The 13,134-nt window shown below is 42.3% G+C and overlaps 1 protein-coding gene across 11 annotated transcripts in view; it reads left to right on the top strand.

Annotated features, from left to right (window-relative positions):
- Positions 1-12,141, top strand: part of CAMK2D (calcium/calmodulin dependent protein kinase II delta) — a 254,852-nt gene extending 242,711 nt beyond the window's left edge. For 5 of the 11 annotated variants that reach the window (XR_005598925.1, XR_005598924.1, XR_005598927.1 and 2 more), the window contains one exon: positions 10,947-12,134. The gene's annotated coding sequence lies outside the window, so the exon portion shown is untranslated. Of the gene's footprint in view, positions 1-10,946 lie in introns of all 11 variants that reach the window. The other 6 variants (XR_005598922.1, XR_005598921.1, XR_005598923.1 and 3 more) reach the window with 3 other exon arrangements.
- Positions 12,142-13,134: the final 993 nt, after the last annotated feature.

Genomic DNA, 13,134 nt, shown 5'->3' with positions numbered 1-13,134 from the left:
TCAGGCTATTGTTTTTGGGGGGAAATTCCACATTTCAAAAGGAAAAGAGGGAAACAACGGCTATCTGAAGGTGCTCAAACATTTGGAATGCTACAGCAAGTCCCAAAGAAAATACATGCAATTTATCAGCTGGTCCTACATTTTGTCATACATATGTCTTCACTACTTGTTGGGGCACACATTTACTCATTTTCCCCACCAAATACTGTTCTAGAAAGGAGTTATGTTCCATTTCCACATATCTGAAAAGCATAAATAAGTACACTCTCCAGCCTGACAGTATCATCTTGGTCTGCATAATGACTCTTAATAAGTCACTAAAATTACTAATCTAATTTTTACTAATTGATCTAACTTAATTTTGCAGAATGTTTTTTTCTGTGAGTTGGATACACTGTGTTGAGGCAATTGGGGTGTTGGTCAGAACAATTCTTGACGTTTTAAAAAGCCTTCTGAGTAACTAATATGTTACTATAAAAAGAACGGACTATTCCAGGAAAAAACTGGCCATAGTTAAAATGTCATGTTGATGTTATACATGATTTGACTGTCTGCTTCACACAGCCCTTAGTATAGCCATAATCCTAAACATAACCTTAGCGCTCTCTACCTATAATTTTAACACACAATTTAATTTTAACATGAGCTGGATTAAATTTTAACCCTAATCTTCAACATAGCCTTTGCTTGTATCCTAACATTTACACTATCACGTCAGCATAGGGACTACATTATAATGCAAATACGAATGTGGAAGAGCGAAGATATGTTTGATACAGGAATAATTATTACTGTGGACTATCTGTATTGTGGTAGAGCTGAAACACCTCAGTCAGGATCAAGAGCCAATTATGCTAGGCCCTGTACCTAGACATAGAAAGATAGTCCTTGCCCTCAGGCTGATAACAGAAAAGGAGCACAAGCTTCTACATGAGTATATCAGCAGCAAACAATATGTCACAAACCCCAACTGGTCTTAAGGAAAAAAAGTTTGAGATATGATATGTTTAGGGTGAAATACTGGGATTTCAAGATTATCTTCCTGAAATGGTCAGTGTTTTCAGTTTTGATGATATTATTTAGGGTAAGTTCTGTTCAACAACTTCAGTGTACAATACTCTTCAAGATAAATTAAGTACATAGGACTTTAGATCTCTTGTGAAATATTGGAAATACATGGAACCAACTCAGTCCCTTCAACAAAATTAAAAAAACATGGAGATAAATTTTTAAAAGCCCCTACGTGATTTAGAAGCGTAAACCCCATTTTCAAAAGTGAGTAGGCAAATAAGATTTAAGGGTTTATCTTCACTGCAGCAGTTGCCTCATTCAAGTTACTCTATTCAAGACAGCCTAACTTGAGTGAGAGTAGCCACACTGTGAAACAGCGCTCGAGCTGCAAAGAGTAATTTTATTAGCAGCTGGTGGGTTTGTTACTCAAAGTGTGGCATCACCACTGCATTGCTAGCTTGAGCATCAGCAGCATTCAAACTTCAACCCTCCTTCCCTGCAACTGGCCAACTAGCTCAAGTTTAAAGTACCGTTTAACTTAAGTTATAGATTTTTATGTGTGGATGGGTGTTGGGTTAGGCACAAAACTCAAGTTATAGCTAGAGCTAACAATGCAGTGAAAAACCTGGTTTCCTGCCAATTCACCTGTCCAGGTCCTTGGCAGTCCACCTGGTGGGCTGCTGGGGAGCCCAGAGTGTGGAAGCCTCGGGAGTCTTAGCTCCCAGGCTCATGACTTCTTGGCTTCCTGTAGGGCAGCTTACATGATGGGCTGTCACAGAGTTGGGGCTCCGGAGTCCCGGGCTCCGGTGGACTGCCCCAAAAGCAGGGTTCCTTGTAGAGCTAGGCAAAGAACAGCGATTCCATTTTGTGGAGAACTTCAACATTTTGGGGTTTTGTTCCAAAACAAAACAAAATTTTAAAATCTGTAACACAAAATGGTATTACTGTTCTTTGCCGAGCTTTACATTTAGGCTCCGAAATTACTTCAGCACTTTTGAAAATTTAACCCAAAAATGTAAATGGTATTAGGAAATGCAATTTTCTTTATTATTTGTATAAGTTGGGGAGTGGTTTAGCTGTATGAAACTAACCTAGTCCCACAGATATTCTACTATGTTACAAGTATTGTTGATAATAGTGAAATCGATCCACATAATTAGGGCCCTACCAAATTCAGGGTCCATTTTGGCCAATTTCATGGCCATAGGATTTTTATAATAGTAAATGTCATGACTTCAGCTATTTAAATCTGAAATGTCATGGTGTTGTAATTGTAGGGGTCCTGACCCAAAAAAGAGTTGTGTGGGGGTCACAAGGTTATTGTGGGGTGGGGGGTGGTTGCAATACTGCTACCCTTACATCTGCACTGCTGGTGGCAGTGGTACTGCCTTCAGAGCTGGGCAGCTGGAGAGCGGCAGCTGCTGGCCGGGAGCCCAGGTCTGAAGGCAGAGCCACCACCAGCACCAGAGGATGGCATGGTGTGGTATTGCCACCCTTACTTCTGCACTACTGCCCACAGAGCAAGCCCCTCAGTCAGCAGCCACCACTCTCTGGCTACCCAGCTCTGAAGGCAGCAGCACAGAAGTAAAGGGTGGTGTGGTATGATTTTGCTACCCTTCTACCCTTTTGCTACCCTTTGCTACCCTTCTGTGCTGCTCCTGGTGGGGTGCTGCCTTCGGAGCTGAGCGCCTGGCCAACAGCTGCTGCTCTCCATCCACCCAGTTCTAAAAGCAGCGCAGAAGTAAGGGTGGCAATATCACAACCACCCTAAAATAACTTTCTGACTCCCCCTGCAACTCCCTTTTGTGTCAGGAACCCCAATTTGAGAAACACTGGTCTCCCCCATGAAATCTGTATTATATAGTGTAAAAGCACACAAAAGACCAAATTTCACAGGGGGAGATTAGATTTCATGGTCCTTGACGCATTTATCATGGCTGTGAATTTGGTAGGGCCCTACAGATGACAGACTAGATTACAATTTTAGCTATGCTGATGTAAATTTGCAGTAGCTCCTCTGAAGCCAATGGATTTACCATGCATTTACAGTGGGGTAGACAGATTAGAATATAGGCTGGTGTATAAAATAAACTAGTTGACAAGAGAGAGGAAAAAAACAAACAGGTTAAAGATTTTTGGGAAATGTTTTTAACATCACTTTGAGCATCTGGCACCATGCAATAAATATTTTAGTATGCTGCCACCTGGTGGATTTTTGTGTTTCTATGTTTTAATAATAATATATGGAGTTATACCTATCTCATAGAACTGGAAGGGGCCCTGACAGGTCATTGAGTCTACCCCCCTGCCTTCACTAGGAGGACCAAGTACTGATTTTTGCCTCAGATCCCTAAGTGGCCCCCTCAAGGATTGAATTTACAATCCTTGGTTTAGCAGGCCAATGCTCAAACCACTGAGCTATCCCTCACCCTCTTTCTATTTGGGACTGCCCAAACAGATTCAATGTGTTCCACAATGGAAAAAGTACCGTACTTTTCATGAACCTCTTTCTACTATGAACAAGCAACACAGGGTGTGTCATGGCTGGAAGATCTGTTTTTTAACAAGAACTCATAATTACACTACATTATTCACAAGCATGATGGAAACAAACTGAATCCATTATCCAAAGAATGATTTCAAAGGGATTAGTGAAGAAAATAACTATTTTCCCCTCTAACTTTAACTTGTCTACAGAACTTTATTCCAGAGAGGCTGTCCTTTACTATTTCCTCAAGTGCTGTAAATCTCTCACAAATATACTATTTCTATTCTCAGAAAGATTGAGGGGCAGGGAGAGTGTCTTTGTTTTGTTTAGTCTTTTTGGAGATCTCGCTGGACCCTGGTTATTGTAAGCTCTCACTTCTTGGATCCTTATGATCATATTTTATATTCAGTAACTTTCCAATATATTCCAGCAAAAGATCTTTAGTCCCTCAAATTAGCTGTATTAACAATCAGGAAAATGGTTCAAATGGCTTCAAGAGGACTTTAAGATTTCAGCTTCCCTATCTTTAAACAATTATTAGTTGGAAGGAAACATATCAATTAACATTGAGGACTTAATCTTGCCATTGTCTGCATAGTTCCCATCGAAATCAAGGGGAGTTTTGCATGTGAAAGGACTGCATGACTGAGACATTACACCTAAATTTTCAGAAGGGCTGCCCTGCCTTTGTGGTGCAATGAGAGGCGACAAATTTTACATTTTAAAAAGTCCCTAAGTCATTAGGAACTTATATAATGGGCCATTTTCTTAGGCGCCTAAGTCCCATTTTCAAAAGTTTTGAATATGGGACTTAGTCTCCTGAGTCATTTAGAGTTTCTCTAGACTGGTGGTTAATTCACTCTACGGGGGTGTGATTTCTGAAGTGCACTAATGTTTTGCACATTAATTGGTCCATGTAGACCTTGCTGGTGCACTTTAATGTAATGTTGTTTGAAACAATACTCCCTTAAAGTGCACTAGGGAAACTTTAGTGTGCACCAGCAGGGTCTACAAGGACCAATTAGTCTGCAACACCTTAGTGTGCTTTAGAAATCACATCCCCTGTAGAGTGGATTACTGCTCCATGTAGACAAGCCCTTGGGTGCATGTGCAAATATTATCCAGCTGACTGTGAGGTACCTGTCAACATCTTAATGGGTGCCCAGAATCCAAGTGTATTTTATATTTATATAATTTCACATAAAGCAGTGTCTGCCTGTGTGTTTTCTTCCAGCTCCTACCTATTGGTGTGAGGGAGTCCCAAAAAAAAACAAAAAAAACCTACACAAACACCAATTAATTCTGTCTCCTACTGGCACCTGACCCATGAATTAATATTACCCATTAGTGATCCCTGGCACCTGGATTAATAACACACCCTGCCCTCTCAAGTACCTGGAGTAATGCTGCGCCCAGCCTCCTAGCACACAAATGAATACAGCCCTTCCCCCCACACACCATACACCTTAGCACATTGTAGTGTCTTCCCACTATTGATCTGAAGGGCTGTTCTGCTGGTACTGGTCTCTGCTCTTCTAGGCCAGTGACCGCCCCCCCTTATCAACACTGGGATAGAGTTGGCAGGTCCAGGGCAGATTTCTTTGTCCCCTAGCCTCCCAGGCTTGATGGTGGGACAGCAGCAGAGTTTAAAATGTATCAGACAATTCACTGCCAAAGCCACAGGGTTACTATATATCCAGGTTTTCCCTGCCACTGCCTCTTTTTTTGAGCTTCCTTTCTCTTTCTGGGCAGGTTTTTCAAGTAACAGGAAATGGCCAGGTTTTTGCAGAGCAGACAAGCTGCAGCTCAGAAAGAGCCCCGATTGGTCCACTTACTGATGGTTCCTCCCCTTCATCTGCAACTAATTGGTCCATTCCCCTGCAAGCCATAGCTGAAGGATTCTGCCCAACCAGGCGCCAGCTCCAAGCCCTGACTGACGGCCATCCCTGTGTCCTGGGCTTGCGCCTGTCATTGTAACAAGGAGTGACACTGGTAGGGCATGCCTAGTCAAAAAGGGACCCTGGTGGCTCTGCTCAGCACCACTGACCAGGCCGTGAAAACTCTGGTCAGTGGCACAGCGGGGCTAAGGCAGGCTCCCTGCGACTCTCAGAAGCAGCAGCATGTTCCCCCTCTGGCTCCTATGCTTGGGGAGCCAGGAGGCTCCGCACGCTGCCCCCGCCGCAAGTACCCCCGCCCTCCAGCTCCCTCATGTCTCTGTGTCCTCTTTTTGGGAACCTAAAATATGGTAGCCTTAGAAGGGACTGTTGCATTTTGGGACTATTGTTGAAAGACGTCTTATACGTCCAGTACAGATACATTTGCTTTCATACTGGCACTGTGTTGATATAACTATACTGGCAAAGATCTACTACAGCTTTGAAAAAGGGAAGAGCTATGACAGCAAAAATGGAGGCTTTTTGCCAAATTAAGTGGGGTTGCATGCTAGGCTGTGCCAGCAGAAGGCAAGTTTTGCTGATAAAACTTTATAGTGTAGAGCAGGCTGAAGGTTGCAGGACCAAGAAGGAGCTGCTGTCCTCCCCCCTTATTCTAACTGCTCAGCACTGAGTGCTTCAGAACTCCCCAGCCCTGTGCTCGCAAGGGCAGAGGAAGAAAGCACTGCCTGCTTTGTGGACTGGGGCTATTCCTTAGCACATGCAGCAGCTCTGATTCTCTGTCCTTCCTCCACCAGCAGGAGAATGGGGAAGGGAAACCAATCAGGCAGATACTTTCCCTTAGACTTTCCACGTAGGAGGGTATGAAGACTCAAAAGTCAAGAGTTGCAAAATGTTAGATTCTCCAACAGTATCAAGCCCGCATCCTTCATATACCATATTGCAGTGTTTAAGGATGGATACATAATGCAAAGTTATTATAAGTATTGGTGAGTGCCTTTAATTATGCAACCTAAACAGAAACAATAACATTCATATGCAATTTTTAATTTTTTTAAAGGTGCAACAGTAAAAAGAGACAAAAAAAAACCATGGAGTGTTCATGAGTTTACACGATTTTATCAAATCCTGTATATTTTATGGCTGTTTTTTTGAAGGGTTGTGCTATGTTTATATAGAACGGTGTTCTGATAACACTGAGCAGGGTGTTGTGTAGCTGTTGACCCCTTGTGCAGATGGCTAACCTTGCAAAACACCCACTAACTTAAGTGGGGCCAGGAGTTCACCCTGTGTGCATGGCTGGGATCACCTGAAAAGTATGTGTATTGTATGCACATGTTGGATTGCCTGTGTGATATTTATGTCATGGGAATATAAGTATATGCAAGCAATGGGGAAGAGACTGTCTACTGCCTCAGTGCATGTGTGGGTGAATATGTATCGACAGTGTATGTGCACACAAATGGTAACTGTGTATGTGACTCGGTGACGGCCGCCAGGGTATGTGGGATGATATGTATTCAGGTAGTGGGGTTGCCAATTTTGGTTTGGTGCATTCCTGGACATTTCATCACATGACATAGTCTTTAATTAAAGATTAATTCTGGACACCCCTGGAGGGTTGGCAACCCTGTCACGTAGGTGTGTAAGTTTGAGCAGCACCATGTAAGATGTGGGGAAAGATGGATGTTCATATATCTAGATATTTTTTTAACTGAATTTCTGAGGAGAGCTATTCAGCTAAAGCCTGATAGTGGTCACCATTAAAAGTCAGTGTTTATGTGATAACTGTAGATAATGATACCAAGCTACTGCAGCCATTTCTTAGCCTAAAACCAGGAAAATATGGGCATAGCTCTGTTACTACATTGTAGTACATGTGAGTAAACAGTGGCCTCTATAAATTGTATATGATTTTTTTTATTGCGGCAGAGCATTAGTGATAAAATCAGTACCAATATTTGCTCATATTCATAACCTCACACAACTTTTCCAGTAATATTCCACTGAGGGCTGCTATCAGTTCTCTTCGGGGGAGGGAATTAGCACTGTCTTAGAACTCAAGTCTGAACAAATGCACCCAGAAGATCAAATGGAGGGAGACTCTTATAGTGATAGACTCAAGAGGTCAATCTATTTAGCTTATCAAAGAGATAATGAAGGGATGACTCATTACAGTCTGTCAAGTTTCTGTTCCCTGTGAGGATGCTTTGCAGAGGGCTTTTTAATCCAGCAGACAAATTCAAGGGCTAAATGTTGAAGCTAGACAAATTCAGACTGGAAATAAGGCCTACATTTTTAACAGTGAGGGTAATTAACCATTGGAACAACTTAGCAAGAACTGCGGTGAAGTCTCCATTACTGGACATTAGGATTGGATGCTTTTCTAAAAGATCTGTTCAAAAGGGAATAAATTCAGGAAAGTCCTATTGTCTGTGTTATAGAGGGGTTAGACTAGAGAGAAAATGTTTAAAATCAAGATTGGATGACTATCAATGAGGAGCAGCAAAGAATCCTGTGGCACCTTATAGACTAACAGAAGTTTTGCAGCATGAGCTTTCGTGGGTGAATACCCACTTCTTCGGATGCAAGCAGTCAATGAGGAGGAATCTTTATCCTGAGGGGGGGGAGTGCTGTGGGTGGGGAAGCAGAGAGGGGAGAGCGGCTGATCTGGGACACCTCAGGACAGGAGCCAGGAGGAGCACTGTTCCACTGAGGAATTGCCCAAGGACAACCCGGAGCTGGACCCCATATCACTGCTGCCCAGAACTGTATAGGGCCATAATACTTGAGCTGGAGACTTTCCTTTGGAAATAAACAGGGGAAGCTGTAGCTAGTTAAGTGAAGAGGTTGTCATTCTGTGTGGTTTGGCAGAGAGCAGCAGAAGAGGGCACTTGAGGGGTTTGTTGGGGAAAAGTTACTGGCACTGAAGACAACCAGGAGCACCCAAGACTCACTGGAACTTTCCCCAAGACTCCTGAACTCTGAGTGCAAACGCATTGCTTGGTGTCTGTGCTTTCACACTGTGGCCTCTGGGCCTTGTGTTGAATGCAATCCTGATTTACTGCTTCTCCTATATTCCCCCTGTTGTTTTTCTCCTTTCATCCCTGTGGAAACAAACATATTTCCTTTTCCTATAGTCTTCTGGTGTGCATGTGTTCACTCTTGCGGGTTTGGAATAGATGCCCCGTGGTAGAAGAACCTTTCCCTGCTGCATTCCTGTACATGCCTTTTCTTGGCCAGAGCTGCCTGCAGGGCAGACTCCATTTTAGCCACAGGGGTGCTAAAGTTACATAAACAAATCTACAGATATCCTCTGCAAGCACTTATTCCCGGATATCTACTGGGATTACCATCGCTAAAGATTCAAACATACATACAAACCCTATATATTATATTTCATCAGGAGGAATACACAACAGAATAGAATTATAAATTACAAGCTGTCATAAACAGATAGTTAAGAGTTAATGCCTCTTTTAGGTTAAGAAGTTCACCTAGCCTAGCTGACACCTGACCAGAGGAACCAATGGGGGAACAAGATGTTTCAAAAGGAAGGAGGGAAGTTTCCTTTGTTTAGTCAGTTTCAGTTTCAGCTGGAGTAAAAAAGATCAAGGAACCAGCCTCTTATCAGAGTAGTAAGTTTTAGAAAGAAATAAATAGGTTTATGTTTATTTTCTTTTGTAACTTGTCTTAGTGCAATTAAGGGAATTATCAAATTGGGTAGTCTTGTGTGTATTAAGATTTTGCCCAGGGGAACATCCTGTGTTTTCAATCTATTGTCTGTGAGATTAGCTGATATGCTGTCTCCCAGAGGTTTTTTTTTCTTTCTTTTACCTTTCTTTTCTTTAATTAAAAGCCTTCTTTTTAAGAACCTGATTGATTTTTTTCCCTAATTTTTAGATCCAAGGGAATTGGAACTGGACTCACCAGGGAATTGGTGGAGGAGTCTCTCAAGGCTATCCAGGGAGGGGAAAGTTTTGGGGGGAAAAGGGAGTGTTCCAGGTACACAAAAATCGGGATGGTGGCAGCGAGACCAAATCTAAGCTGGTAATTAAGCTTAGAAGTGTCCATGCAGGTCCCCACATCTGTACCCTAAAGTTCAGAGTGGGGGTGAGACCTATAACACAAGCTCTTTTTTTGTGTGTACTATAAAAGACATCCATATAATTAAATCAAGGTTGAAAGTCCTTTTGCCTAGAAGATTCATTTAAACCTCTATAGATAAAAAGAAGAACCTTGAAAATTCAATATACTGATGTGTAGATAGCACCTCAGCACATGTCAGTGAGCAAGTCAGTTCCTTTCTGATGCCAGTGCAAGAGCTTTCTCTACACTAGAAGCTTTTACTGTATCTTTTGGCTATATTGGCCCAGCTCCTCCAAGGTACATAGCCATTATGTGAGGGGAGTGAGGGGCCCAAACATCTTTGAGGATGTGGGTCACTCTCTTCTGGTTTCTCTTTTCCTTCTTACCATATTAGCCCAGATCCTCCAAGGTATTTAGCCATAATGGGAGTGAGGGGCCTAAAGAACTTTCAGGATCCGGGCTGCTATCACTTGGATTCTGTTTCCCATAAGTGGAGTCGGGTTGTGAAAATGAGAAGTCGCTGACTAAGGCTGGGAGAGGCCGAACTCCTCCCTGGGCTGGTGGTGGGCTCTGCCAATGTGCCTGGGATGGCCCCGCGCTGCTGGGGATGAAGGAAGTCAGGGCGGGCTTGGTGCTAGAGCCTGAGCAGCAGGGATGGGGCTTTGCACAGTGGGGAAGCAGATGCAGGCAGGCAGGCTCTTCAAATCTGGGGGATTAGCATCATTTCAGTAACATGGGCAGCTTGACCTCCCTATAACTAGGGTGTGCATATCCGAGGCCCTTTGGGTCTCTTGGCCTCGTGCTGTCTTCACAGCCTGCTGCGAAGGACCGCCCTGTCATCAGGGATCGGGTCTTTGCCCTCTAGTCTCTTGGCACTAGGCCAAATGCAGCCACTGCCCCGAATGAGCACCCTGTAAACAGGGTACAGGTCTCATCAGCTACTCTTTATGGTGCCCCCATGAGACTGTGTCCAGAGTTCCAGCCCTTTAAGCAGCGCTTGCAACGTGCCTGGAATTCTGCAGCCAAGTCTCCTGCTTTTTACTCCCTTCTTGGACTCTTGGAGACCTGACATGCTATTGGTGGTAAGTTGCAAAAGGGAGTGTCCTATGGCGATTTGGACTAAGCCATTCCAGGCAGTACACCTTGTCCCATTGCTTTAGGAATACTTGTCAATAAATTCCTTACTGCCCTTCATTATTTACTTCCTCTTGATTTGGTATGGAGACTGCCTGGTGAAATAATTGTCAAGGGAAATCTGGAGATTGTGGCTTGGGGGGAGAGGGGAAATGTTTGTGGAAGTGTCTGAGGACCACAAAGAACTGTCTTGGACCTAAATATCCAGACTGTCTGCAGATGCGGAAAAGAACACTGTATCTCTAGTTTACACTGAGTTTGCATGCGGGACCTGGAGTTGTTGAAAGCGTTTCTCACTTACACATTCCTTATTCTCCCTCTCTCTGTTTCAGGCATCTTGAAGCACAAATGGAGAAGAAGGAAGTGTCAGTACCAAGGCATAACTGAATCTGAAATGCAGAGACCTTAAACACACATGTTCTATAGAATCATAGCTTCCTATTATTAAGAAGTCATCATTTCCTACTGGAAAGTGCAAAGATGTGACTGAAGGGAAGGCATACGTTTGTATTCCCCACTCAGCCCCAATTCTGACCCCCAAACTCCTCAAATAAAGTTAAGGTTCACAAAATTAACATTTACTCCAGGTAACGTCTAACTTGTGATTTCTCACACATTTCTAAAAGGAAGCAAATAGAACTAAATGTTCTGGCAACTAGCAGTTACTTCACAACTTTCAAACACCTACTCTACTTAAACGGTCACACCACTCAAAGTGTACCACACATTCAATATTAACTTTGCGCCTATTGTGTCAGAAGTTAGTGTTTTTAGTAGTTGTGTCCATTGGTGGACGTGGCAATAGTGGTGTTTTAATAGTCTTTTAAGCTTATTGAATTCAGAGGATGATAATGTGGATGTTTTAGGTAGGTATTTTTCTGTTAAGTCTTGGTATTTGGGCAGAGGTGCAGTATTTTGTGATTATGATTGTTTTTCTGGTATTGGTTTAGTGTGAATTGTTGGCAATTTTAGATGTTTTTGTATACTTACATTAGTAGATGTATTTAGAGAGCAAAGCTGAGGTTGCCTGTTTGGTGCAATTTGATTGGTGTAAAAGTTAATTTCGGGTAGGTGTTTGAAAGCCCTGAGCTTTTAATTTGTAGCTCAACAGGGATGCAGGACCCTCCTGGCTACCTCAATTCTTACTTTCATTCCTAATTCCAAAATCTTGGATGAAGATGACCAGGCAGAATAAAGATATCTCCAGAGACTTTCAAGAGGGTAGCATTTCTGCAGCTTTAGGGGATCCCTTAAACCTTATTGAGCTTTTCAAAGTGTAATAATTGTGGAAAACTTCTACTTCTGCCACTTAAGTGTTGAACAATAATCTGTATTAAAGGATTTACACTACTATTTAATTCTGTTCTGTATTAAGATGTTTTTGCTAAAATCACCACCTTATGATGTGTGAAATGAATTAAGTAGGTCTGATTATACCTATTTGATAAAAGTTGGACTACTCCATATTAAATGCATAGATTGAACCTTGATTGTCATATCACATTGCTTTGCTTTCTGTAACTCCTTATATATGAATGTATTTATTACTACTTATGTCATTCAATTAATAAAATGTATACATTCAAGTATAGTCTCCGTTTTTTCTATCACTAAACAAAAAGGAATCTGATAAACTTGTGAAGAATTTTGGTATCGTTACGTTTAATTTAATTAACATTGTTTTACCCTTTTCATGCAGTCATTGGAAGTAACTACCCTGTAGTGGTGCAAGTTTGATTTTTCTCTTGGATCCCGCGTTTTGGGCAGACTGCAGCATGATCTTGAGGATGAAGATCTCACTGCCACTTAGGTGCATAAGGTTGCCCTCCTAGAGCTTTTTAGGTGCACAAGAATAGGCCTTTGTTTGGTCCCTTCACTGTTCACCGGTTTATAGATTGCTTGAGGTCTGCAAGCCCTAGAGCTCACTTCCTTTGCACAAAATATGATTGTGGCTATAATAAGATTGGCCTAAAACTAGCAAGGTCCTCTGGTTTCTGCACCTTTCCCATTTAGAAAGTTTGTAAAAAGTAGATTAATGTAATATTTTTATATTTAACTTAATCTCAAGTTTCTCAGAAATTTACTTCTACGGTGCACTAAATTTTCAATATGCTAATACATGGGAGGTAGTGTGGTCTAGTGGTTTAAAGCACTGGCCTGGGATTCAGGTGACCTGGTTTCTATTGCTGGCTCTGCTGCTGGGTCACGGGCTGTCCTTGGGTCACTTGGTTGTCACGTCACCTCCCTGTGCCAGTGTCCCTCTCCATTTAAAAAAAAGGGGGGAGGGGAGATGATTGTACTGACCTCATTTGTAAATTGTTTTGAGACCTACTGAAGAAAAGCACTAAACAGAATTTTTACTAAAAATGAGATTCTATAGGGGTGGGAGAGAACTAGAGATTAACTTTGGTAGGGTGCATGAAGATATAATTCACTATGTAGGCATTAATTTTGCTAATGCTGTGAAGAAAACTGTCCTGTGAATAATGAATTGAAACAGCCTCTCTCTCTTTGCATTTG

Source organism: Mauremys reevesii, linkage group 5 (assembly GCF_016161935.1).
Source record: "Mauremys reevesii isolate NIE-2019 linkage group 5, ASM1616193v1, whole genome shotgun sequence".
Lineage (NCBI taxonomy): Eukaryota > Metazoa > Chordata > Testudines > Geoemydidae > Mauremys > Mauremys reevesii.
The sequence above is the reverse complement of the archived record's forward strand: the minus strand, read 5'-3'. Positions and strand labels throughout refer to the sequence as shown.